We start from the raw sequence: 25,136 nt of genomic DNA on the forward strand, positions 1-25,136 counted from the left end.
AATCATCATTCCAGAGAGAGAGGTCAAAAGAGTTGAGGCTGTGGCCACAACTGTGTGATCAAGGCATCACCTGTTTTTACATGTGTCGTTATATGGAATTGAATGGATAGAATACATGAAAAAGGAGCAGGGCTTCAACTGTCCAATCATAGAAACAACAGAAAAAGGCATGTTTGACTGCCTAGGGCAGGGGTGTCAAACTCATGGCCTGCGGGCCACTGGCCACACCCACCTCTGGTTTAGCAAAGGGGAAAAAATCACAATATATCACCTGATGACAACATGACACCACGACTTTGACACCCCTGTTCTATGGGGACACTCCCTGAAATTTGTGTAGACCCCAAATTAGTTTAAATTCTCCTAATTTTCCTCTAAATTATTATATATGAAGCAGACCTGCAGAAACTCATATTAAAAAAGCAGGTGACGACTATTGAAAATATAAGAGAAACCATATTAGCCATATCTTGATAGTTTGTTCTTAATAAAAGGTTTTGATTTGATTCACACATCGCTATGTTCACAGTTTACAAAATGAAATACAATTTATTGAGTTTGCTGAATAACACTAAGTCATAAATTAGAGTTTAAAAAGTACTATGGCTGGAGTCATAGAATGCACTGAAGCATAATCAAACAAGCAACTTTATAACTTATTGAGGTGTCTCAACTCAATCTTTGTATTAGGGGTGATTAATCATAGCCTGCTCAAACTGATCGGCTGATTACATGGACTCAAATTAATGTGGATCAAGTTGCAGGCAGAAAAGACAATCTTCTTCAAAACTGCCCTGATCTCTCATCTCATAAAATAAAATAAAACTAATGATGAGTGATTTCAATTATAGGAACAGAAAAGTCTTATTGCAACGAATGGAAACTTGGACTATAAAACTGCAGAATTGTATCTACAGATAATTCAGACTTTTACTAATGGTCATCTTTAAGCACAAGCCATCTCTTAGCCTTAGATTCCCTACATCAGGCAATGAAATGAACTAACAGCCAGAAGTTCAACCCTGATGGGGCTTGAGGTTGACTCAGCATTCCATCCTTCCGAGGTCGGTAAAATGAAAATCTAAATGATGTCTTTGTAAACCACTCGGAGAATGCTGTAAAGCACTATGGAAAAGTTTATAAATCTTAAATCCTATTCCTAAGTGTCTTTAATCCCTTCTAAATTCTATGATCCTAAAAAGATAAAGTGACTCCTATGTTTGCAATAGTTGGGGACAGTATTGTAACTATAGTACTTATCATTACTAGCAACTCCTAGTTTATTCCATTTTTGTCATGCAATTCTGATGTTAAACAGCTGCTCATTGTACATAAATCCTAGCTATGTACCAGCTAGGACTCTGAAATCTGGGCTGCAACATAGTAAAGCCATTATGCAGATTTGTACTTAATGTAATTTATGAAGCTGGAACTGTTCATGCCACAATGTGCCAAATCAGACACAATTCACCAGTCAAGTACAGAGACTGACATTTCCTTGGAAGTATGAAAAATATGTTGAACTCTAAATGACTGTCATGTACGGCTCATCTTGGTGCCAATACAGGATTTCCAAACAAGAGTCCATTCTTAACTACCAAGACATGGAGCTTTCTAATGAGTTTAGACTTAAAATGGATATGATTTGGAAGCAAATGTCAGACTTCCTTCTTTGCTAATTTGACTGGAAATGTTTATTCTCATAAATGAGAAAGTTAGAGCTCGGATTTTTAGCATGTGTTAGAAGAAATGTTAAGTTCACCATACAGAAATTCCAGCACATACAATCTACCGGTAGTCCTTGACTTACAACAGTTCATGTAGTGGCCGTTTTAAGTTACAACAGCACTGGAAAAAGTGACTTATGATTGTTTTTCACACATGCAACTGTCAAAGCATCCTGATGGTCATGTGATCAAAATTCAGATGCTAACTCATATTTATGACCGTTGTCCTGGGATTGCGCAATCACCTTTTGCGACCTTCTGACAAACAAAGTCAATGGGGAAGCCAAATTCACTTAAACCCTATTACTAACTTAACAACTGCAGTGAACAACTGTGGCAGAAAGGCCGTAAAGTGGGGCAAAATTCACTTAACTCAGCAACAAAAATGTTGGGCTCAATTGTGGTCATAAGTCAAAGACTATCTGTATTCAATTGAAAAATCTATTTATAAGGACACTCTTGTCCATTTTCCTTGCATTCTTGTGAAGTTGGAAGAATATACATCTCTATATTGTAACTTTCCCATTGCTCTCCCCTTAGCAGTGAAATGCATTGGCTAAATGATCTAACCAATTCTAAAATACATGAGTAGAACATAGTTCTAAGTAATGTAATTGCACTATTCTGATTTTATCGTTCCTCACCTGGATTTCTGTCTAATTTTGGAAACTAGAAAATTATTGATTAATTTGAACATCTTGGTCCCAGCGATCTTCAATTATTTTCATAAATGGCTTAGATGAAAGGTTGCTCATCAGATCAAAATTCAAAAGGATCTTAACAAACTTCAGCATTGGACTTTATCCAAGAAGATACGTTTCAGTGATGAAGGTCCTGGACTTAGGCAGGAAAAATCAAATGCATAGGTATAGAATAGGCACCTAGGCTATTTCAAGAGGCAACTGGACCTTCTTGTTTTTCTTTGACGTTTCAAGAAGCTTCTTTAGCTCTAAGTGGATGGTGGGGAATTGAAGGATTTATATTCCTTGCAGACAGATGGTCATTTACATTTGCATACATTTAGCTATGCACTTTGGGATGAACATCCTTTGAATGGTGCAGTAGTGTGAACGGTTTGAAATGCAGATGGCACAGGTTCATCTCCAATGGCCTATGTCTGTGTTTGACAATGGGGCAGAGAGGAGCATCCTGCAAGGGGCACAGCTCCACAGCACAGTCTTTTAGCAGTTCCAAGAAGATTCCACATTCATTTACATTACTCAGGTGACCCTGAGGACACAGAAAAACATCCAGGTGGCCTCAATGACTCTGTAAAAGGACGCAAATGAGCTGCTGCCTGCAAGGAATATAGATACTTCCATTCCCCACAAGAGCTGAAGAAACATCTTAGATGAGAAGCAAAACATCTTCAAAGAAAAAGCAAGAAAATCCAGTTGCCTCTTGAAAAAGTATATTTGGGACAATCAAAATCTGGATGACTGAGAATCTCCATAGACATATAGAATAGGCAGTGCCTGGCTCAACAGTAGTGCCTTGTGAGAGGGATCTTGGTGGCCTGGTGGATCACTGCTTAATTATCAGTCAACAGTGTCCTTCAGCTGCCAAAAAACCCAACATATGCCTAGACTGCATCAACAGAGAAGTAGCATCACAATTTGAGAAGCAATAGTACTGTTCTATATTGCACTATTGAGGCTACCCTTAGAATACTGAGTCCAGTTCTGGTCACAATGATACAAAAGCAAAAAATTCCGATACTCTAGAAAGAATTCAGAGAACAGTACCAAAGATGATAAGGGATCTGGAGACTAAATCATATGATCAACAGCTAAGGGAACTAGGTGTGCTTAGATGAGAAGACTCAGGAGACACATGATAGCAGTCTTCCAATAACTAAAGGGCTATCACAGAATGCTGATTTACTCCCCATAGACCTGAGAGTAGGATAAGAAGCAACAGGTGAAAGCTCATCAGAAGGAGATTGACTCTAGAAATAAGGAGGAACTTCCTAACAGTGAAATCAATCAAACACCATACCTCATGGAGTTATGGATGCCCCATTGCTGGACGTTTTCGTGAATAGACTGGACAACCATTTACATAATGACTTCTGCCTTATACAGGCAGTTGCACTAGAAGACCTCCAAGATCCCTTCCAGCCCTGTGACTGAGGAAGGGGCAAATAATAAATTCAGTGAGGAATTAAAAGTGTTTCAAAGTGTTAAGAAATTCTGTAAAGAAAGATTTGTAAGGGTTGGAACCAAGATTAGTGAAGAGTCCAGAAACAGTCATGTTCACTGCCAACTGAAATTTCTCTATTATCAATGTGGAGAATCTAGCTCCACAAAGGAGCACTGAATGTATAGAAAGAAAAACAGAAAATCTCTGCCTTAAGACACGTGGGGGTACATTCATTCATTTGCTGCAATATTTGTAACCGCATCCAATTCTGTCAAAAATTGGATGTGCTGCACAGGGCTCTGTAAGAATCTTGCTTATAAAAGAGTCATGTTTGGTTTTAGGCAGCTGTCGAAGAGCCTGCATCTATGTAGGCAGAGATTCCATTAAAACAAGCCTAAGCTTTCAAAAGTTTTCTTACTTGAAACAAGCACCTTGAAAATCACAGGTCACTTTAGAGGTTGCACTTCTCCTATAACATGTTCCTATCGATGTAATGCATTGCATTAAAAGCCTTTCTTATTTCTTAGAACCTACCCATCAACATGAAGGCAGATATGCTTAAATGCATCTTATTGATTCACATTGTCTAATTAATTATAAATAGAAACTGTTCATGCATATTGTTAATACAGATGGGCATTATAATATGCTTTAGATGAACATAATGTTTTATAATATTCATTGACATTGATTCATTTGCTTGATGTTAGAGACTCAAAGGACACTGAGTTTTATATGCAGCAGAGTTGAAACTGGGGCATTATGAGTTCTAGTCTTGCCTTTGGGATGAAGCCAGCTGGGTGATTTTGCCCCAGTTATACAAACTCTCTCTCAGCTCTAAGAAAGTGGTAGTGGCAAATCACTTCTTAAAAAGTTGTCAAGGAAACTGCAGGAACTAATGTAAGCAATCACCTTGCATAATGGTGTGTGGGAATGACCTTGGCAGACTGGGCCCAGAGATACTGCCTAGGGAATGGTCAGATAAGAGACACCATAGTCTGCAGCTGGATAGTGGGTGAGGGCAAGAGGCTTAGAGGGGACGCTCCTTAATTTCCTAGAGTATAAAGGAGACGGGGAGAATTCTACTTTCAGACCTGCAAGATTATGTTAATATAGCCTTACAATAAAGTAGAATTAGCTCATCTGTTCATGTTTCTTGTCTGGTTTACCTGATTAGGCTATCTTGCAAGTCAAAGACACAATGATTGCAGTGTGGTAGACTATAACTAGCTCATTAGCAGCAGATGTTCAGGGCAAGCGTATCTTATGGGTACTGTGGGCATCATACCAGCAACCTCCACGTGCATATGACCCATAACCCTCATTTCTGAATTAAACCATTGCCTTATGATGGAATTCAAATGACATGCTTATTTAAAGAGCCTGAGTAATAGAATTGGATGTGTAAAGCTAATTGCATTGTGTAAACCTGGAAAAGCTATCATTACCCACTGGCATGAACAGGAATTTGAAACAAGAAACTATTTGGATAGCTTCTTGATTATTTCTGCCTGCCCCATCTAGTCTGCCAGAAGAGGCATGCTCTGGGCACATTTGCTAAGACAGAAAAAGCTCATCAAAGTTTTCTTACTTAAAACAAGCACCTTGAAAATCACAGGTCACTTTAGAGGTTGCAATGCTCCTATAACATGTTCTAGCTCCTGTCAAATGTAGCCCATGGTCTGTAGAATATCACACTCAAGTTAGCAATAACTTCTGTTCATGGGTGGGTTGCTGCCGGCATAACTGCCAGTTTGCTGCGCATGCATTTTGCGTGTGCTGTACAAGCATGCACAATTGAGAGCAAATTGTTCTGCGCATCGCAGAACATTAAAAATTATTAAAAATCAAGCCAGAAAAGGCTGCGGTAACTGAGGAACCAGTTCGGGAGCGTGTCCAGCCTGCTATCCCTACCAGTTTGGTAAGCAAGTCCCAATTTTTACTACCAGTTCACCCGAACCGGTAGCAACCCACCTCTGCAGCTGTCCCTATATTTGGAATCACAGGAAGACAGTGTATCTTCCATATTATATTCTGGGAAAGAGGGCTACCACCCACTCTTGTCCATGTTTGTGAGCTTCCTCAATTCACTTAGTGGATACCGCATGCTGGACCTTATCAACTATTGGTAAGGATCCTCTTTTGCTCATATGATCTTGGCCAGCCATTGATTTTTACAATGTATTAAATGTGAACCAGTTGCCAAGCATCTGAATTTTGAACACACGATCATGGGAATGCTACAAAGGTCATAAGTATTTTAAAATGGTCATGTCACTTTTTTCAGTGCCATTGTAACTTTGAACTAATGTAAAACGATTAATACCTGTACATAGTTCACATTGCGAGGACAGATTGAAGGTAGTATTATTCATTAATTTAAATGTATTGGCCACCTAACTCCAACTCAGCTGACGAACTGAGCTGTACTTTTTGTTGACATACATGACATACAGTGTTTTCTTGACATGGTGCAGAAGTGGTTTGTCATGGTCGCCCAGCCTAGCCTAAAGCCTTGGTCTCCTGAGGTTTTCCATCCAAATAATAATAACCATGAACTATTTGGCTCTCTAGATCAATCAAGGCCAACTAGATACAGAGGCTCTGGCACAGTTATTTGCATGATATGGGCAAAAAAGGCAAGACAGCTGCAATGCATATTAAAAAATGTGTGGAGTGCCCCATTGCAGCCACACCCTTTGGAAACTCCTGGCCTGGGTCATTTACTGTACCTTTTCATTTTCTTTCAAGACCCTTAAACAGAAATGTTTCTTTATACAAAGCCTAAAACATCTCTGCAGCTTGTCAGCTTTTAACGATGTATTTATTTCCTTTTCTTAATACGTAGTCGTTTGAAAAATTAGGAAGGAAGCTGCTTGGTGTTTCCTGTTTACATACTGTAATGTTTTTTTCTAATCAGAACAGGCTAAATTATGGCTAAATGTATATATGAATTCATACAAAAACATATTGTATGTCTCCTGCATTAGGAATCTCTCGGTTTGTTTGAGTTCTCAGTTTTCAAGGACGAAAAAGCTTTTCTTCATTCGTGAGGTTACAACAGCCTAATTAAGATGCCATTTTTATTCTTCTGAATAAAAATAATCCTGTTACACCAGTACCTATACAAAGGTAAAATCTGAAGTCTTTATTTTGATATGCCCAGTAAAATTTACATAGAAGGAAATTATTATAATGTATTTATTTAAAAATAAATAAATGAATGTACAATATTAAAATAAATGAGGATTCATCATGAACACATCCTTGCAGTCACTCTGGAAGCCATTTTAGAAAAAGGCTGGAGTCTGTTTTGAGAATACTTGGGAAGTTACTTTCATTCATCCATCTAAATGTCTATGTAGATTCTCAGTCATCCAGGTCATGGTTGTCCCAAAGGTGCTTTTTTCAAGTGGCAATTGGACTTTCTAGTTTTTCTTCGAAGTTTCACTTCTCATCCAAGAAGCTTCTTCAGCTCTGACTAAAGTATAAATCATTTCATTTATAGTTTATAGTTTATAGTTTATAGTTTATTAAACACTTATAGGCCGCCCTTTTCCCTGAGGGGACTCAGGGCGGCTTACAATAATGAGGGAAGGGAGTGCAAGACAAGACATAAAAGAAAACGTGAGTAAAAAAAAAAAATAACCATAAAAGCACAACATTCACTCAGCATTCGGGCGGGGAGAGAGTAAAGTCCTATCCCCAGGCCTGACGGGATAGCCAGATCTTGAGGGCCGTGCGGAAGGCCTGGACGGTGGTGAGGGTACGGATCTCCACGGGGAGATTGTTCCATAGTGTCGGAGCTGCAACTGAGAAGGCTCTCCTCCCACTATCCAGTCAGAACTGAAGAACCTTTTTGGATGAGAAGCAAAATGTCTTCAAAGAAAAACCAGAAAGTCCAGTTGCTTCTTGAAAAAAGCACCTTTGGGACATTCATCCACCTATTTCCAGTCCCATTTCCTCCTCCTCCTCCTCCAACATATGGAAGAAATAAAGAAATAAATTCAGTACATAATTCTCTTCTGCAATTGATTAAGTCTGATTGTGTTTTACAAATGTGTTTGTAGGGGAGTGTTCTCATGTCAGCTATGTAAATTAGTTAGCCAATGCACCCATTTCACTTCTACAAAGTAAAGTTAATGAACTGTTTGGGGTTAGACTTGGGGTTTTTATCCCAGTTTCCAAATCTGCCTTCCATATACTGTAGCTACAGATCAATAGTCATTAAGGAAAATAAAGGGCTTCCCCATTACTGATTTACCCATTTTTTTATTGTCAATGACAAATTGCAAAGTAAGATACACAAATGTAGCTTCATTGATACAACTTGATATGAGCAAAAGAATGAAAGCTGGTTTCCTTAGTGGCCAGAAATCTTGTTCTTCATATGGTATGGCTTTAAAACACATACATGCACCCCAGAGGTGGGTTCCTACCAGGGATGTGCAGGCAGGGGAGGCAGGGGAGGCGGGACCCCACCAGTTTCATGAGGAAAAGAAAAGAATTTTTAAAATAATTAAAAAGGCCAAGGTAGTTGCTGCCAGACTCCAAGTCACAGTGACTCTGAGTCTGCTTAGTGCTAACTGTAGGAGGAGGCAAGAGAACTATGGACCTTCTTTGCATAAGGAATTTTTCGCCTTTTAACGCTTGCTCAGAGTTAACCAAGGGTTAAAAGGCGAAAAATTCCTTATGCAAAGGAGGCACGTGATTCTCTTGCCTCCTCCTGCAGAGGGCACTTTGTTTAGAGGCTTTTTTAAAACAGTTAAGCAGAGTCATTCACGTGGTGACTCTAGCAGCAACTATCCTAGCCTGCCTGGCTCTGGCTAGACCAAATCTTGCATTTTTGACACAGCTGGAAGGTATGTGGGTCGGAGGGAGGGGGCAGAGGGGAGGAATTCAAAATTATTTGCAATGTGTGTGCGTGTGTGTGTGTGTGTGTGTTTTACCTGCCTCTACTGGCGCGTGGGCTGGCACACTTATTTTTATTTTTTAAAGCCATGCCGCCTTGGCCCACCATAGAGCATCACCAGGGCTTCAGCGGGGCTTTCGCGCTTGCCTCACCGGCCATGAAGCTCACCGCACGTCACTGGTTCCTACCAGTTTGCACCTATTCGGTAGAACCGGTTCGTCAAATCTACTGAACTGGTTAGAAGAGGTTCCACCAGTGGACCCGGAAAGCAGGCCACACCTACAAAAGAGGTTCCAAAATTTTTTGAAACCCACCACTGGTCCTTGGATATGATTATTCTACACTATCATGGTCATATTTATAAAACTCAATGCCTCTGTGAAAGGTAAGGATGACTACTGCGTTTGTGGTGCAATCAGAACATTGTGTGTGTTGAAGTTGTTTTAACGCAAACCAAAGATGCCTTTTAAAAAACAAGCTTACATCATATTCTTATGCATGCCAGTGCTGTGTGAGAGGTAATTTAAGGTGGTTCTGACAAGTATCGTCGGCATCTTCATATCCGGTCACATGGGCGGCAAGCCACTCCCATCCAGTCACATGGGCGGCAAGCCACTCCCACAAAGGAGGCCACACCCACAGAGTAGGTTCGAACAATTTTTGAAACCCACCACTGATGAAACACACCCCTCCTCAAATCACAGCCAATTTTTTTCTTTACAATGTAAATCATCTTTCCTCAGATTGGTACCTTTGAGATGTGCTCTAAAGAATTAAAGAGAAGGCAGGACTTATGGAGGAAACCTTGTGTAGGTTGCATGCTTATACACTGAATTGGCTTATGCAGTAAGGCAAGAGCAGTAGTTGTGATTGCTTCTATAGGGCTCACTAAGTGAAGTTGAGTTGAGAAAGAGAGAGGGAGAGAGAGGGAGGGAGGGAGGGAGGGAGAGAGAGAGAGAGAGAGCACTGTTTTTTTCTACAAGAAAGAGGTTTGTTCAGTTCATAGTGCAATACGATTGTTGCACCAGGTAAATCCCACACTACAATAAGTTTTTTTTTCTAAGCAATCTTTAAGATAACTCTAATGTGTAGTTTGACCCTAAAAGGATTTTTGATGATGACTGAATGACATTTCAGTCTATTCAATCATCCAGTTGCTTCAAACTCTTTGTGACCTGATAGTCATCATTTTGGCAGGGTTTTCTCATAGTAATTGATTCTTTGAGTTCCTGTAATTTCAGTACTGTCTCATTCTGGCAGTGTTTTGTATTGTTTCCCCCACCCCATTTTCCGCAAGCATTAAGGTATGCATCCAAAATAGTTAAGGTTTTGCTTCTTGCTGGAAAATTACCGTGGGTAATTTCCAGTTTGGTTTACACCCAGCACACTCCCAGTCAATCACGACATCCAGATCAGAACAAGCACCCACGCCTTGCAGTTTTGCTAGCAAAATATATAGCTTAGTATGTCTTTATTAAATATCAGCAATTATTAAAGACAATTAAGTGGCAAAATAGAACAAAATGTAGGCAAAAGTAGGAAGTAAATACAGTATTTAGGTGGAAAGTTGTGGTGGTGTGATCTCCTACTACCTTAATATAAACTTCATATTATCCTATAGCACTCCATATTGTATTTACTTATGTACTTTTCAGAGGTGGGTTCCTACCGGCTGAACAACCACTTCACTGCACCTGTGTGTGGAGTTTAGCAAAAATTGAATTTCCGCATTGCAAACAAGGAAAGGAGAAAGGAAAACAATTGAGGGGCAGCAATCCAATCTGCTGCCACTGATCAGCTGGGCTTCGGAAGCAGAAATAAAGGTCAGTTTAACCCGGGGCAAGGGGGCAGGGCTACTTTCAAGGAACCAGTTTGCAGTCAGAGTTACTGGTTCTGCGGAACCATCCCGAACTGGTAATAATCCACCACTGGTACCTTTGCACTGTGAGTTTCTTCTGCATACTCACAATTTTATCTTGTGTAAAATTAGATCAATCTTCTTCATGTCTGAAAAAATATTTAAAGTAACAGAACTCAGAGTACAGTGGAAACTTCAGCGCAGACCTACAGGAAAGTGCTACATTCCTGCTGGCACAGGAGATTTTTAGTAGACACACTTGTAATTTACTGTATATCACTTCAGTAAATTTTTGAGCTCTTTGCTCTATGGCTGTGTTCCTTGACTTTAATCCTAAAGAACTTATTGGCATACAAGTGGCCACGGAATGGTACCGTGTTTCCTCAAAAATACGGCATGTCCTCATAATACAGCCATGCCTAATTTTTCTGGTGGGCAAAAATATAAGCCCCTGCCCCGCATATAAGCCCCCTTGGCAACCCCCCACTTCTGGCCAGGCAGAGCACTGCTCACCAACCTAGCAGTATCCCAAAGGTGCCAAGCCACGGGAACCTGGGGAGAGGCAAAGGTGATTGTGTTACTTGGTGCCTTCGGGGTACTGCTAGTTGGTGAGCAGCGCTGTGCCCAGCTGAAGAGGGGGGTTGCCGGGTGGCTGCTGTCTCCCAAACAGCCAGGCACAGCCTCATGGGCGAATTGCTGTATCGCGCTGTCACAGCAGCGCAACACAACAGCCATGAAGCGACCACGCTCATGAGCAGCCACCTGGCAAACCCCCTTTGCTGCCGGGCACAACGCCATTCACTGACCTAGGGGTATCGCCATCCCAGCCAGCTGCCTGCAGAGCGTACAACTATAGAGCGTGCACCCAAAGCGGCCACTGCGGAAAGACTCAGGTTGGAAACCGCCAGGTTGGAAAAGCCAGGCTAGGATGGCAGCAGTGGCGGAGGTGCCCTGGCTCTGTAATGAGAGCTGGGCCATGCATTGTGAGGCTGGGGGGCGGGTGAGTGAGAGCGGAACAGCCACTCATACAACCCCCCTCTCCAGCCATGCAGAGCGCCATTCACTGGCATTTGGAAGGTGCCAAGCCACGGGAGCCTGGCGGCGGCGAACAAGCACTGACATGGCTTGGCGATATCCCTAGGTCAGTGAATGGTGCTGTGCCCAGCTGCAAAGAGAGTTTGCCGGGTGGCTGCTCATGAGCGTGGTCACTTCAGGGCTGTTGTATTGCACTGCCGCCACAGTGCAACATAGCCATTCGCCCATGAGCTGTGCCTGGCTCTTTGGGAGCCTGCTCGCAAGAAGCAGCCGCCCAGCAACCTTTGCAACTTTGCAACTTTAAGGAGATTTGTATGCCGCCCACTGCCTTGGGACTATGGGCAGCTCACAACAAAAGCAAAAACATAGAATATTAAAAATACAATTATTAAAATAAAATCATCCATTCAATCACGTGGGGCTGGATTTTAATCAACAGCCCCAGACCTGCCGGAACAGCCAGGTCTTGGTCACTTTACGGAAGGCCAGGAGAGTGGTAAGGGTCCGGATCTCTGCGGGTAGCTCGTTCCATAAGGCCGGCGCAGCTACAGAGAAGGCCCTCCCTCAGGGGACTGCCAGCCGGCATTGTCCGGTTGACGGCACCCGGAGGAGGCCCAACCTGTGTGATCTTATTGGTCGTTGGGAGGTAAATGGCAGGAGGCGGTCTCTCAGGTAGCCAGGTCCAATACCATGTAGGGCTTTAAAAGTAACGACTAGCACCTTGAAGCGGGTCCGGAGACCAATGGGGAGCCAGTGCAGTTCGCGGAGGATAGCTGTAACATGGGTGTATCTGGGTACACCCATTATCGCTCGCACGGCTGCATTCTGGACCAACTGCAGTCTTCGAACACTCTTCAGGGGCAGCCCCATGTAGAGTGCCTTACAGTAATCCAGTCTTGAGGTGACGAGGGCGTGAGTGACTATTTGAAGTGCCTCCCGGTCCAGATAGGGCTGCAACTGGTGCACCAGGCGAACCTGAGCAAAGCCCCCCCCCCCGGTCACAGCCAACAAGTGGTGTTCTAGCGTCAGCTGTGGATCCAGGAAGACCCCCAAATTGCAGGCCCTCTCCGAGGGGTGTATAACTTCACCCCCCAGGCTAAGAGGTGGAATGTCTGGACCATCTTTGGGAGGCAACATCAATAGCCACTCGGTCTTGTCTGGATTGAGTGCAAGCTTGTTCGCTCCCATCCAGACCCTGACAGCCTCCAGGCACTGGCACATCACTTCAACTGCTTCGCTGAGTTGGCAACCTTTGCAACCCCAAAACAATAAACCCTTCCCCCATAATAAAGCCCAAGCCATATTTTGTAGGTAAAAATAGCAATAGCAATAGCAATAGCAGTTAGACTTATATACCGCTTCATAGGGCTTTCAGCCCTCTCTATGCAGTTTACAGAGTCAGCATATTGCCCCCAACAACAATCCGGGTCCTCATTTTACTCACCTCGGAAGGATGGAAGGCTGAGTCAACCCTGAGCCGTGAGATCTGAACAGCCGAACTGCAGAACTGCAGTCAGCCGAAGCAACCTGCAGTGCTGCATTTAACCACTGCGCCACCTCGGCAGAAGCAGCTTTGCACCAGCAGCATGGGTTAGAGGAATTAATGTCTTTTTACTGTTCTGCCCTGGGCAATGAGGTTCTGCTCGGGCAGCCAGTTAACTCCACGCTTAGGAATATCTTTCAGATCACGTTTATTATCAGGCATCCTTAATAGCAAAACTTATAGTTCAGTGTTAAGATTCTTCTGACTTTCCATGATCTGTCCTATCACGTAGTGTAAAAAGACATTAATTCCTCTAACCCATGCCGCTGGTGCAAAGCTGCTTCTGGTAGCGCTGAAGGTGATTCAGTGAGTGGCCAGTAATAAATCAATTTCCCGGGCAGAGTACCCCACTGCCCAATTAGGGAGCACAGATGTGGTCATATGTTATGGGACTACACTTCCCATAAGGTAGTTACATTTCCCATGAGGTAGTTTCTTAAAGGAGACAGCTCCTAATTCCTATATTAGCTATATACTGTTGGGACAGCACACTCCCCACCTGGAAATAAGAAAAAAAAAGAAAATAAGACCCTGTCATATTTTCAGGGAAACACGGTAGAACAGAAAGACATAATCATCAGCAAGTGTTAAAAAGAGAAGAAGACTTAATATCGACAATCACACCAGTTGATGTAAAATTGGATGTGGGATGGGGTACATGTTAAACAGCTGACCAGTTTTGCCCTTTTGTCTTTGCCTTTCTCAAAAAGGGAGACTTCCTCATTTCCAATGATCAAGTACTGTAATAAGATCAGCATATCTGAGCTCTTACATGTTTCTGTCTCTGTTGTTAGGTATAGTATTTTACTAACATAAACTCTTGCTATTTTTATTGTAATGCCATTTTTGTGTTCTGTGTTTAGTTTGTTTTGTACAGATTGCTAGGATTTTGTAAAATGAAAAGCAATATAGAAAAATTGTAAATAAATAACATAAACTGACAATAATGGTTAATGTTGATTGTACACAAGGCCTGGTCTTTAAAAATGTTGAATAAGTCTACCATTAACCTGCCTAGTGAAATGGCACCTGTTGTAAAATTGCACATTTAGCAAAGCCATTGATTTGCTTCTACTTTACAAGATAATTCTATATTTCCTTCTTTTATTGCCCTGTTACTGCTCACGCTTCCTTTCTTCTTCAGACGTATATGTATAATTTCATTTAAATGGTGATCCTTAAACTAATCTTTCAATAGAATCAAACATGGACTGTTTGGGCAATTCCTCAGATCTGTTTTCAGATTATTTTGCACAATATTACTCCAAATACATCTTTTAAAGGTAAGATGGAGCGAGCAAACATTGTAGTTCAAAACAGAAGAAACTGCCCATCCAAAGCTGAATTTTATAATGCATTCATTTTACTTACTTTTATTTTCACCTTGCTGGAGTCAAATATTGCCATTGTGAGGAGATAATTCAATGGGAAATATTTAGCGGATTTTGATCTGGTGTTTAGAGATTTAAAAAATAAATATATGGTGCACATTCTCTAAAGTGTGCTCTGAAAGAGATTACATCTCAGTATCTCACTGCAGAAGAAATTTAACTCCTTGCAAGTTTATGTGTTTTAACAATTTTGGCCACCCCTTGATCCCATACTATGGGGGTTTCAAACTCTTGCCGTCACAGTGTCGTCATGTGACATTGTGACTTTTTCCTCCTTCACTAAACTGGGCGTGGGTGTGGCCAGCATGTGACACATTCGGCCTGTGGGCCGCAGGTTTGACACTCCTGCCCTACCACAACACAATCTCCTCTCTCTTTTTCTACTGTCCAATTGACCCCTTGGGAAAGAGATAGATGAAAACTCCTGCCAGATTTGAGAAGCCTATTATCAAGCCTTTTGAAATGAGGCAGAAAGAAAGGCTGATCAAGATGCAGTTTGCTCATCCATATTATTGCTGATCACTCCTACCTTAGCATCAACTTTAAATAGATCCTGCTTTTTAGTGCTTTCTAGTAAGATGTGAAGAAACAGGGTTGAAAGGGAAGACTGAGAAATTTACGGCTGGATGCTATTGATGAGTTTGATGAGAAAATGGAAGAAGCAAAATGTTTAACAACTTGCAATGATTAAGCGGTGGGTGGATCTGTTGGAAAAAAGACTGGTCTGCAAGGATAGAAAGGCATGGAAAATTAATGTGGATGGTGTTGGTGTAAACCAAACTGAATTAGATTTCTTTTCATTTTTTCGGATCTCCTGTCTCCAATTTATTTTCCATACTATTTCCCTACTCTTTTCTATACATTACATGACATAGCTTATCCTAAAAGAGAAGTACCAAGATGTTATGTGTTATGTAAATACATATTGCAAAACATCAGGATAACATTCATTTTGAGAATCTTAAAAGAGATAGCTTATCCTAAGCTGCAGAATTGCACAATTGAAGAAAAGCACAATTGAAGAAAAGGAGAAGATGCTGTAAAATTAAAGGGAGGGAGCATCTTCATACTCCTTAACTGCTCCTTTTTACCAGGCAGTAGTTCTATTTCATCCCATCTCAGAGGAAGGACTTAAAATTCCCCATCACTGAGGAATGTGATGGGACAAGTCACATACTGTATGTTAGCTCCATTGTTATAATCAATATATCTACTAATGATAATCTTTACAGTTTTTTTTTACAGAGTACCTTGGAAGAGACTCTGTGTCAGCCTCTACTTCGCTTGCTTGCTATCGGCTGCCATAGAAATGGGGAGGGAGGGGGATTGAGGTATTGGGTTGGGGAATTTATGGTGCTGGTTATCAGAAGGGAGTTTGATTCTCATCATCTTCTGCACCTGCTGATGGCCTGTATTTGGACTTGGTCAAGGTCAACCGTCTCCGCATAACATCTGAATTAGGGTTTTGAAGATGCACCCCACATGACACCTTCCTTTGGGAGTTGCAGATTGGACATTGGGTTGGGGTAATCGGGGGGGGGGGTGCTGGGCAAACATTTGATATGTAGATGTTCATACCTTTTGGCTCAAATCTTGCTTTTCTTTCGCTGCTAACTTTTCATAACCAGTAAAAGTATCTTTAGTTCCAAAAACAGTGCAGTTGGGAGTTTTCTTTCTTGGTTATTGAAGGAGGCATGCCTGACATTAAGCAAAACCACCACTTTGCACCCATCCTGGAGCTAAAAACTTCCGTGGGGGGGGTGCATAAAAAGAAAAAAAAAGATGCCTAATCCCTGCAGTGACCAGGAAGACATGGGAGCCACTGGATCCTCTTTTCCTTTGGAAACGGAATGGATGGCTGAACTGGATTTAGAGGAAAGATCCGTCCGGCCCAGATGGTCATTGGGAGTGGGGAAGAAGAGTGATCCCGAGGAAACTCCAGCCAGAGTTACTACCAGCCAACACTGGGGACCAGAAGCTTCCTGGCAGGAAGCCAAAAAAGAGGCCTTTGAAACTTCTTCAAGACGCATGGGAGAAGCGCTGTTTCCGTGAAACCTGTGCAGAAAGGGAGATTTAATTAGCTGAGCAGGCGGAGGGACAAGCAGACGACCTGCCTAACACTGAGACGGCCCTGGGGGCACACATCAGAGCTGACCAGGATGGAGGAGCCCCAGCTGCAACAGTAGCAGCCATTAAAGCCCCTTCAAGTGAGGGAGCGGGCCCCACAGGCATTGCATTCCAAAAACCCTCCCCTTGAAGAATGGAGGAGATCCCAAAGAGTCGGGGAAGGGGGTGGTGGTTCAGGTTTGGAATTACATGCAGCAATATGGGGAGGATTTCCCATTGGAGGATGCCAAAGTGAGAGCTGTTACTATGGCATTGGAGAGCAAAGCGACTGCCTGGATGATCATTTTACATAATGATGATTACCCCCCTGCTGAGGGATTACAATGTGTTTATGACATCCCTGAGGAAGCTATTTGATGACCCCCTAGCAAATTGGAAGGCAAGAACCAGGATGAAAATCCTAACCCAGGGAGGAGGCTGGTGGCTGAGTACACCCAGGAATTTCATGAGTTATCTGTGCATATGCGGGGATGGTTCAAATAGGCTTTGATGGAAAGCTACATGGACGGCCTGAACGACAATGTTTACCAGAGCTGTGTGAAGAGCTGCCTGCAATGCTGGTATGAGCTGGCAGTGGTTGTGGAGATTGCCCTAGCCAGAAATCAATACCATGGAGGCAGCAGCAAAACCAAAAATCCCCCCCCCCGGCCTTGAAAGAGGCTCTAAGAGCAGGGAAAGGATGGTCTGCAACTAAGGACCGGTCAACTGCCTGTTTCCGTTGTGAGAAAGAGGGGCATAGGGCTGCTGACTGCTACTCAAAGATTGGCCTAAAACCAACCACAGCTGGAGAAAAGAAACCTAACCGCCAGCCAGGGAAATGCAGAGAAACTGCCCTGAAGGGTGTGGAAGTTGCTGATGTGAAGTGAAGTGAAACCAACTTCGATGACGACCACCTGGTAATTCCCCGATCGGGCCCCATGACCATCCCAGTAGAAATTAAAGTACCCTGGACTGGTGCCCAGGGGAAGATGCTGGTCCTTTTACATTTTGGCTGCACCCGATGTGTAATTAGCCCAGAGGTGGTGTAAAAATGGATTTAAGACTGAGAACTTTGAAAGTACCCATTGCCTTTTGCTAGTTGAATGGGTCAGTGGCTGGGGAGGGGGTGTGTGCCCATTTTGTAAACTGAACCAGTAGAAATGTGGATGGGAGATCACCAAGAAACCTTGAGTTTTGTTGTTGTGTCGGGGATGGATCGGCCCCTCATTCAAGATTACCTTGGCTGCGGAATTGAATCCAGACATGAATCAGAGGAAGGGGTGGCTAAATATCCGTTCAGCTAAACTGCCAGAGGGAGAGGGAAATATTTACCACCTAGTCAGAGCTGAAACAGTCCTAGCAGCCCGTACAGGCGAGAAACTTGGGGGGAAGGAAAAAATTATGAAAGAATATTGGGACCTCAAAGAGAATTCAGCAAAAGGCCTTCCAACAAACTTCCCCACCCCCCATGCAACCGACTGCAGCTTAGAAATTCTCCCAGAGGAAAAGCTCCCTAAACCATGGATTTACTCGATGACCTCACGTGAAATGGAGAAGTTACACAATTTCATTGATAAAAACTTAAAGAGGGGGTTCATACAACTTGCTAGGCAGCGGGTGGCCGCGCCCATCATTTTCAGAGAGAAAAAAGATGACTTATCATTTGTATGTGAACTACAAAAACCTGAAGATCATTTGCGTGGAAAACGTGTACCACTGCCCCTCATGAAGGACATGTTAGCTCATTTGGGCAAGGGAAACGGTTTCACAAAATTAGATTTAAGAGAAGCCTACTACAGAGTCAGAATAAAAGAGGGAGATGAGTGGAAACTTGCTTTTAACTGCCCTTTGGGATGTTTCCAGTTTAGAGTACTCCCTCAAGAGTGTCAAACTCACGTCGTCAGGTAGCATCACATGAAGTATTGGGACTTTTTTTCCCTTCACTAAACTGGGCATGGGCATGGGCATGGCCAGTACATGATGCATCCAGCCTGTTTTGACAGCCCTGCTGTATACAATACCATTCTGACACTGTGTTCTTTTGGGTTCTTGTAGCAAATTAGGAGTCCTCCTCCAGGAGGGAGCAGGGAATAGATGATAAAATGAAATTCAATAGTAAAAAAAGTAAGGTTTTACATTTAGGCAACAAAAACAAAATGCACAGGTACAATATATGTGGTACCTTGCTCAATAGTAGTAACTGTGAGAGGGATCTTGGAGTCCTAATGGACAACCATTTAAATATGAGCCAATAATGTGCAGCAGCAGCCAAAAAAGCCAACATGGTTCTAGGCTGCATAAACTGAGGGAAAGGATCAAGATCACGTGAAGTGTTAAAACCACTTTATAATGCCTTGGTAAGGCCACACTTGGAATACTGCATTCAGTTTTGGTTGCCACGATGTAGAAAAGATGTTGAGACTCTAGAAAGATAAGAGCAACAAAGATGATTGGGGGACTGGAGGCTAAAACATGAAGAACGGTTGCAGCAACTGGGTATGTCTAGTTTAATGAAAAGAAGGACTAGGGGTGACATAATAGCAGTGTTCCAATATCTCAGGGGTTGCCACAAAGAAGAGAGACTCTGAAGCACCTGAGGGTAGAATAAGAAGCAATGGGTAGAAATTAATCAAGGAAAGAAGCAACTTAGAACTGAGAAGAAATTTCCTGAGAGTTAGAACAATTAATCAGTGGAACAGCTTGGCTCCAAAAGTTGTGAATGCTCCAGCGCTGGAAGTTTTTAAGAAAATGTTGGATAACCATTTGTCTGAAGTGGTGTAGGGTTTCCTGCCTAAGCAGGAGGTTGGACTAGAAGACCTCCAAGGTCCCTTCCAACTCTGTTATTCTATTCTATTCTATTCTATTCTATTCTATAACTAATGTAATTTTTAAAATTTCCTAGGACCTCTCAAAAACATAGAATCCTCCCCACCCATTACCTGCTATTATATGATTTCATCTATATGAAGTCAAGATCATTTGAGCCATACTACCACTTCAAGTAATTCCTTTCAGAATTGGTTCTGAAATAGCTGAAGGCAAACCAGCTTATTCTATCTCAGGATAGAATAAGAGTGTAGCATCTTCTCCACAAAGTGGCGGCTTCATACGGACTCCTGAAATGGTGGCTTCAAGATGCCAAGCCAATTTCAAAGCTGTAAATCCTGCCACGCATCCAACTTAAAGAAAATGCATATTATGCATTTGTTCATCTCTCAGTGCTACCCAGCATACATGCTGAGTTGTAAATCAACATGATCAATGTCTTTATTGTTTTGCAACATAATGTTGTATTAATTCTTTTATTCATTTATTTAAAATATTTGTACGGTCTCCCAATAATTTATTGCTCAACCAATAAAATGGAGAAACTTTTAAAAAATGTGTTTATGTATCATGGCATTCTTGATGCTAAACTTGGTTGTTTGACTGCAGACATTTTATCACCCAACTGGGTAACATGACTGCAAGTGAGTATGGGGTTTGCTGCCTGATTATATGCAGTAGCATATGTACTTATTGGCGAGGCAAAAACTGCACGAACATGAGAATGTTAACTAAATCTCAAGCTATATTTTGCTGGCTGAACAGCTTGGCCGTCATGCTTCCTCTAATTTTAAAATCCAGAGACTGATTGTGTGCAAATTACTTGTATGCAATTTACTCACACTAATTTTCCAATAATTTGAAAGGCACCCACATGAGGGCAGATCGCTCTAGCACACTCACAATGAGATAAAGGGTACCCTTTTTATGACCTATCAGCTTTCATTCTAATAAAGAGTATATCTAAGGATTTCTGAGAATTAAAATTGCAATGTTTCTGGAAGGCACCAACCTATAGATGGCTGCTTTAGAGCCACAGAGTCCTCTCATAGCCCTTTTGCTGAAAACAAGAAAATATGATGCTATTTATCAGTGCAGCTAGTGCTGTAGCAATAAAAAGAAATTAGATCTGGGCATCCATGGGCATTACTTGAGTTATGGGCAGAACTCCTGACCTTCACTCAAATGATTAGCATGCTAGGCCAACCAGATAGCCTCCCCATACACAAAGCCTAACTCTCATTTCAAAAGAGAAAACAGAAATGGTTATGCTTCCTCCATTTGAAAACAGACATGTGCACTTTTGTTTAATTTTTCTTTTCTTTTTCTTTCTTTTCTTCTTTCCTTCCTTTTTTCTTTTTTCTTTTTTCTTCTTTCTTACCTTCTTTCTTTCCCTCTTATTCTTCTTTCTTTCTCTCTCTTGCTCACAAACATACTCACTCTTTCTTTCTTTTTTCTTTATTTCTTTTTTCTTTTCTCTCTCCTTTCTTTCCTTCCTTCTCTTTTTTCTTTCCTTTCTTTTTTCTTTCTCTTCTTTCTTTCTCTCTTGCTCACACACACATACTCTTTCTTTTCTTTCTCTTTCTTTTCTTCTTTCTTTCCTTTCTCCTTCCTTCCTTCCTTCCTTCCTTCCTTCCTTCCTTCCTTCCTTCTCCTTTTTAAATTGAGTAGGACCAGTACACCTAATTAAAGTGTGCAAGAAATCCTCTAATCATCTCACTTTTCTACTATTTGGAGAAATAATTGGCAAATGGGAAAATTAGGCTTCCCAAATCATAGACATAGGGAAACTTTTTTTTTTAATTTGTAAATTTGTGGGGCCAGGGTGTTGACGCTTGCAGCAACCAAACCCATCCATATACATACATACATACATACATACATACATACATACATACATACATACATACATACACACACACACACATACATACACACATACATACATACATACATACACACATACATACACACATACATACATACACACACACACACACGTTTTTGTGTGTGTGTGTTTGTGTTATAAATTATATATGTTGGAAAGTGAAAATATGATTTATTCAGAACTTTTGCACTGAAGCAGAGAAGATTCTGCTAGCCTCATCTTCAACTTGTTTATTCAGAAATAAATCCCTAGGATTTGCTTCCTAGTAAGTATAGCTAGGATTGCAGCTTTGGGCTAATATTTACCAGTCCCAGGATTATATTTAGCTGCTAAAAGCCAGAAGTTTAGCATGTTGTGTTTATTGTATGCAATCAAGAACAGAGAAGGAAGTTTCTTCCTTCTTTCTCTTTAACTGGCTATGGAAGATGAAGTCCAACACATCTAGAGAACATGAGCTGGCAGAACACTGCTGTAGAGTCACAAAAACCCAATCAGTGGTTTATCCTTTTTGCTTAATGTCATAATGCAATCGGTACCAAATTATTAATCTGATTAACATCTGTTTATAGCAAAACCACTAAATTATTTAAAGCCCATTCCTTTTTTAAAAAAAATCACCTTCCTAAACACACTCTATGCATATCCATAATTCCTTACATCCTTTGATGTCTGCAATTAGCAGCCAAGTATATTGCCTGCTTTTTAAAAAAAGTGATAGTGGCTTGGTGGCATATAAATTTTCGCCTTTTCAAATTAGCAACAAATAGTATTTGTATCTGTTACATGCACATGTTAACCTGGCTTTAAGGGGAAGGAAGGAAGGAAGGAAGGAAGGAAGGAAGGAAGGAAGGAAGGAAGGAAGGAAGGAAGGAAGGAAGGAAGGAAGGAAGGTTGGTTTTAGCCCCACTTCCTAATTAGTATTTTACTGAGAGCCATAAAGTCATAAAAGCCCCATTATGCTCATTTGGGATACATAGTTTATATGTTTAAATATTTTATTTCACAGATGAACACCTGTTCCTTTTTGCTCAAATCAGGGGTGCGTTCCAGCCGGCTTTACTTCCAGTTCGCTTGTGCACATGCACACATGCGCATGCTGGATGCATGCTTTGCGCACATGCAGAATTCAATAAAATTGTTCTGCAGATGTGCAGAAGTTGAAAACAAGATGGTGATGCCAATGGCGCTGACCAGAGAAACAGTTCAGGAATGTAGCAGGCCTGGGTCGCTGCGGGTTCAAGTGGCCCATGCTGCCATACCACTACTGGTTCAGTCGAACCAGGCCGAACCGGTCAGAACCCACCTCTGGCTCAAATGTGCGTAATATTTATTCTTCTTTTGCTGAGGTTTCCTGAGATTGTCTAGACCAGGAAGCTTTCACATTCAACAGGAAATTAAACATCTTTGTGCTTGGGGGTATGTTTAGACAAAGCAGGAATCTGAACTTGAAGTGCTGTCACAGAGAAAAGGGGTCAACCTCTTCTCCAAGCAACTAAGGGAAGGACAAGAAGCAATGGGTAGAAAATCACTAGAGACATCCAACCTACAACTAAGAATAAATTTCCTGGCAGTAGGAACAATTAATAAGTGGGATGGCTTGCCTCCAGATGCTGTGAGTGCTCCATCACTGGAGATTTTTAAGAAGAGATTGGACAGCCATTTATCCAGAAAGATCCATGGTCTCCTGTTTGTGCAAAGGGTTGAACTAGAAGACTTCGCTCCCTATTATTCTATGTTCTATCTCTTTCTTGTAGCACATATCACCTTAGTCTAGAGTACAACTCAGCCATTTCTGGTATGAATTAATCATATTCATACACTTTAAAATTTGCTTAATTTACTTCAATTGAAAAAATACACACAAAATGCAAACAATCCCATATTCCTTACAAACATTCCAAACATACCAATACAAACATTCAACCCCTCCCCAAAAGAATATAATCAATAACAGAAGAAAGGAAAATGAACAATGTGGGTATACCACCTGTCTGTCAAGGTCCCATTCACATGCATAGCATATAGGACACTTGTTAGAGAACTGGGATTGGCCATGGCCAATTAAACATATCCACCAATTGGCTGAATCCAGTGGTGGGATTCAAATTTTTTTACTAGAGGTAATGTGGGCATGGCTTTGTGGGCATGGCAGGGAAAGGATACTGCAAAATCCCCATTCCCTCCCCACTCTCAAAATTTCTGCTACCGATTCTCCAGAACCTGTCAAAACTGGCTGAATACCACTTCTGGCTGAATCCAACTTGCTGAAGTCAGGTCTTTGCCAACCAAAGGAAAGCTTTGTTTTGTTTGTTTTTTGAGTGATGGTCCCCAAACAAAGGAACTTTCACCCTCGGCACCCATGCTGGGATAAAAGGAAAAGTTTAGGTCTCTGTATGAATATTAATGGAAAAAACAGCCACCAGCAGCTACAAAGCCACAAAGCATCACACTGACCAATGTCTTTGTAAGCAAACTGTTTTCATTCAATAAAGGACTTTATGGGAGAGATAAATAACTTGAAATATTACTAATGGTCTAAATGTAATTGTAGTGACAGGGTATATAGTGAGATATTGGTAAGATGTAAATGGACTGCCTGAATACTTCCAGAATAATATGATAAGTGATTAATAAGTTGCTGTGCTTGTGTTTTGGTTTGTTTTGTTTATGGTGCTGTAGGGACATTTCAACACTGCTGCATTGTTTTCTTGATCACATATGAATGAATAGCATTATCATATTATGGCAAAAGGTCTGTTTTAAATCTCTTTGTGCTGAATTTGCTTTAATATGCTTTAACTCTATGAAGAAATTGCTAGCATCAGGCATCTCTAAGCAAAAGCTATTCAACATGTTTTGGTTTGAATTAATATCTAAACACTTTAAATCATCACAGGATGATAAATGCTTATGGATGAAGACTTGGGGGAGAGAGGGGGAGATCTATGACATTGATAAAATTATTGTCATAAGACGAGGTAAATTCGTAGCTTGTTCTGAAATATGCGGTGCCTTCATTAGAGAGAGTAGCTGAAAACACCTAAGACTCCTATTGCCAACAATATTGTCCTCTTTGTAGATATGACAGTGAAATTTGATTTTTCTAACAGCATTTATATGTATGTTGTATTGTGATTTATCTTTCTTTCTTTGTAATTATCTCGTCATGAATTCATGCATAACCACGTGGCTTTAACAGATGAGGACATGTGGAAATGGCAAACTGCAAATTCAGATATTGAAGATACAAAATAGAAAAAATCTTTTATATTTTCTTCCAAGAAGTTTCCAGATCCAATCCTACCATAGTATGCCAGAAGGACTGGAAAAAGGTGATGGGAAGGGAAGGAGGAAAATTTGTATGAGTCTTGTTGGCCTATAATTATTCTATGGTTGAAAGTAAAACTGGAGAACTAGTCACTTTTACCCTGAAATTTATATACTTCAACCAAACATGTGAATTTGGAAGAAGGACTAGGAAAGGAAAAGCCTGGAGAAGAAATTAATAGATTTTCCATATCCTGCTGCTTTGGAAATTTTAAAGTTATAACCAAGGAGTCACCACAATTAGCAATTGATATATTCACTCATTCATCCATTTCTATAGCTGCCCTGCTCAGCCAAATGACTGTGGGTGGCTTAGATATCTGTGTAGAATTTATCCAAGGTACACATTATGGAATAGCAAGATTTATCCAAAATTGCTTT

At 41.3% G+C, this 25,136-nt stretch overlaps 1 long non-coding RNA gene across 1 annotated transcript in view; it reads right to left on the minus strand.

Moving 5' to 3' along the window:
* LOC148044938 (uncharacterized) overlaps window positions 1–25,136 on the minus strand; it is an 82,028-nt gene that overhangs the window by 28,904 nt on the left and 27,988 nt on the right. The gene's annotated exons all lie outside the window — the stretch shown is intronic.

Source organism: Thamnophis sirtalis, unplaced genomic scaffold (genome assembly GCF_051295495.1).
Source record: "Thamnophis sirtalis isolate CommonGarterSnake01/CBP01778 unplaced genomic scaffold, rThaSir2_p1.2 scaffold_6, whole genome shotgun sequence".
NCBI classification, from domain to species: domain Eukaryota; kingdom Metazoa; phylum Chordata; class Lepidosauria; order Squamata; family Natricidae; genus Thamnophis; species Thamnophis sirtalis.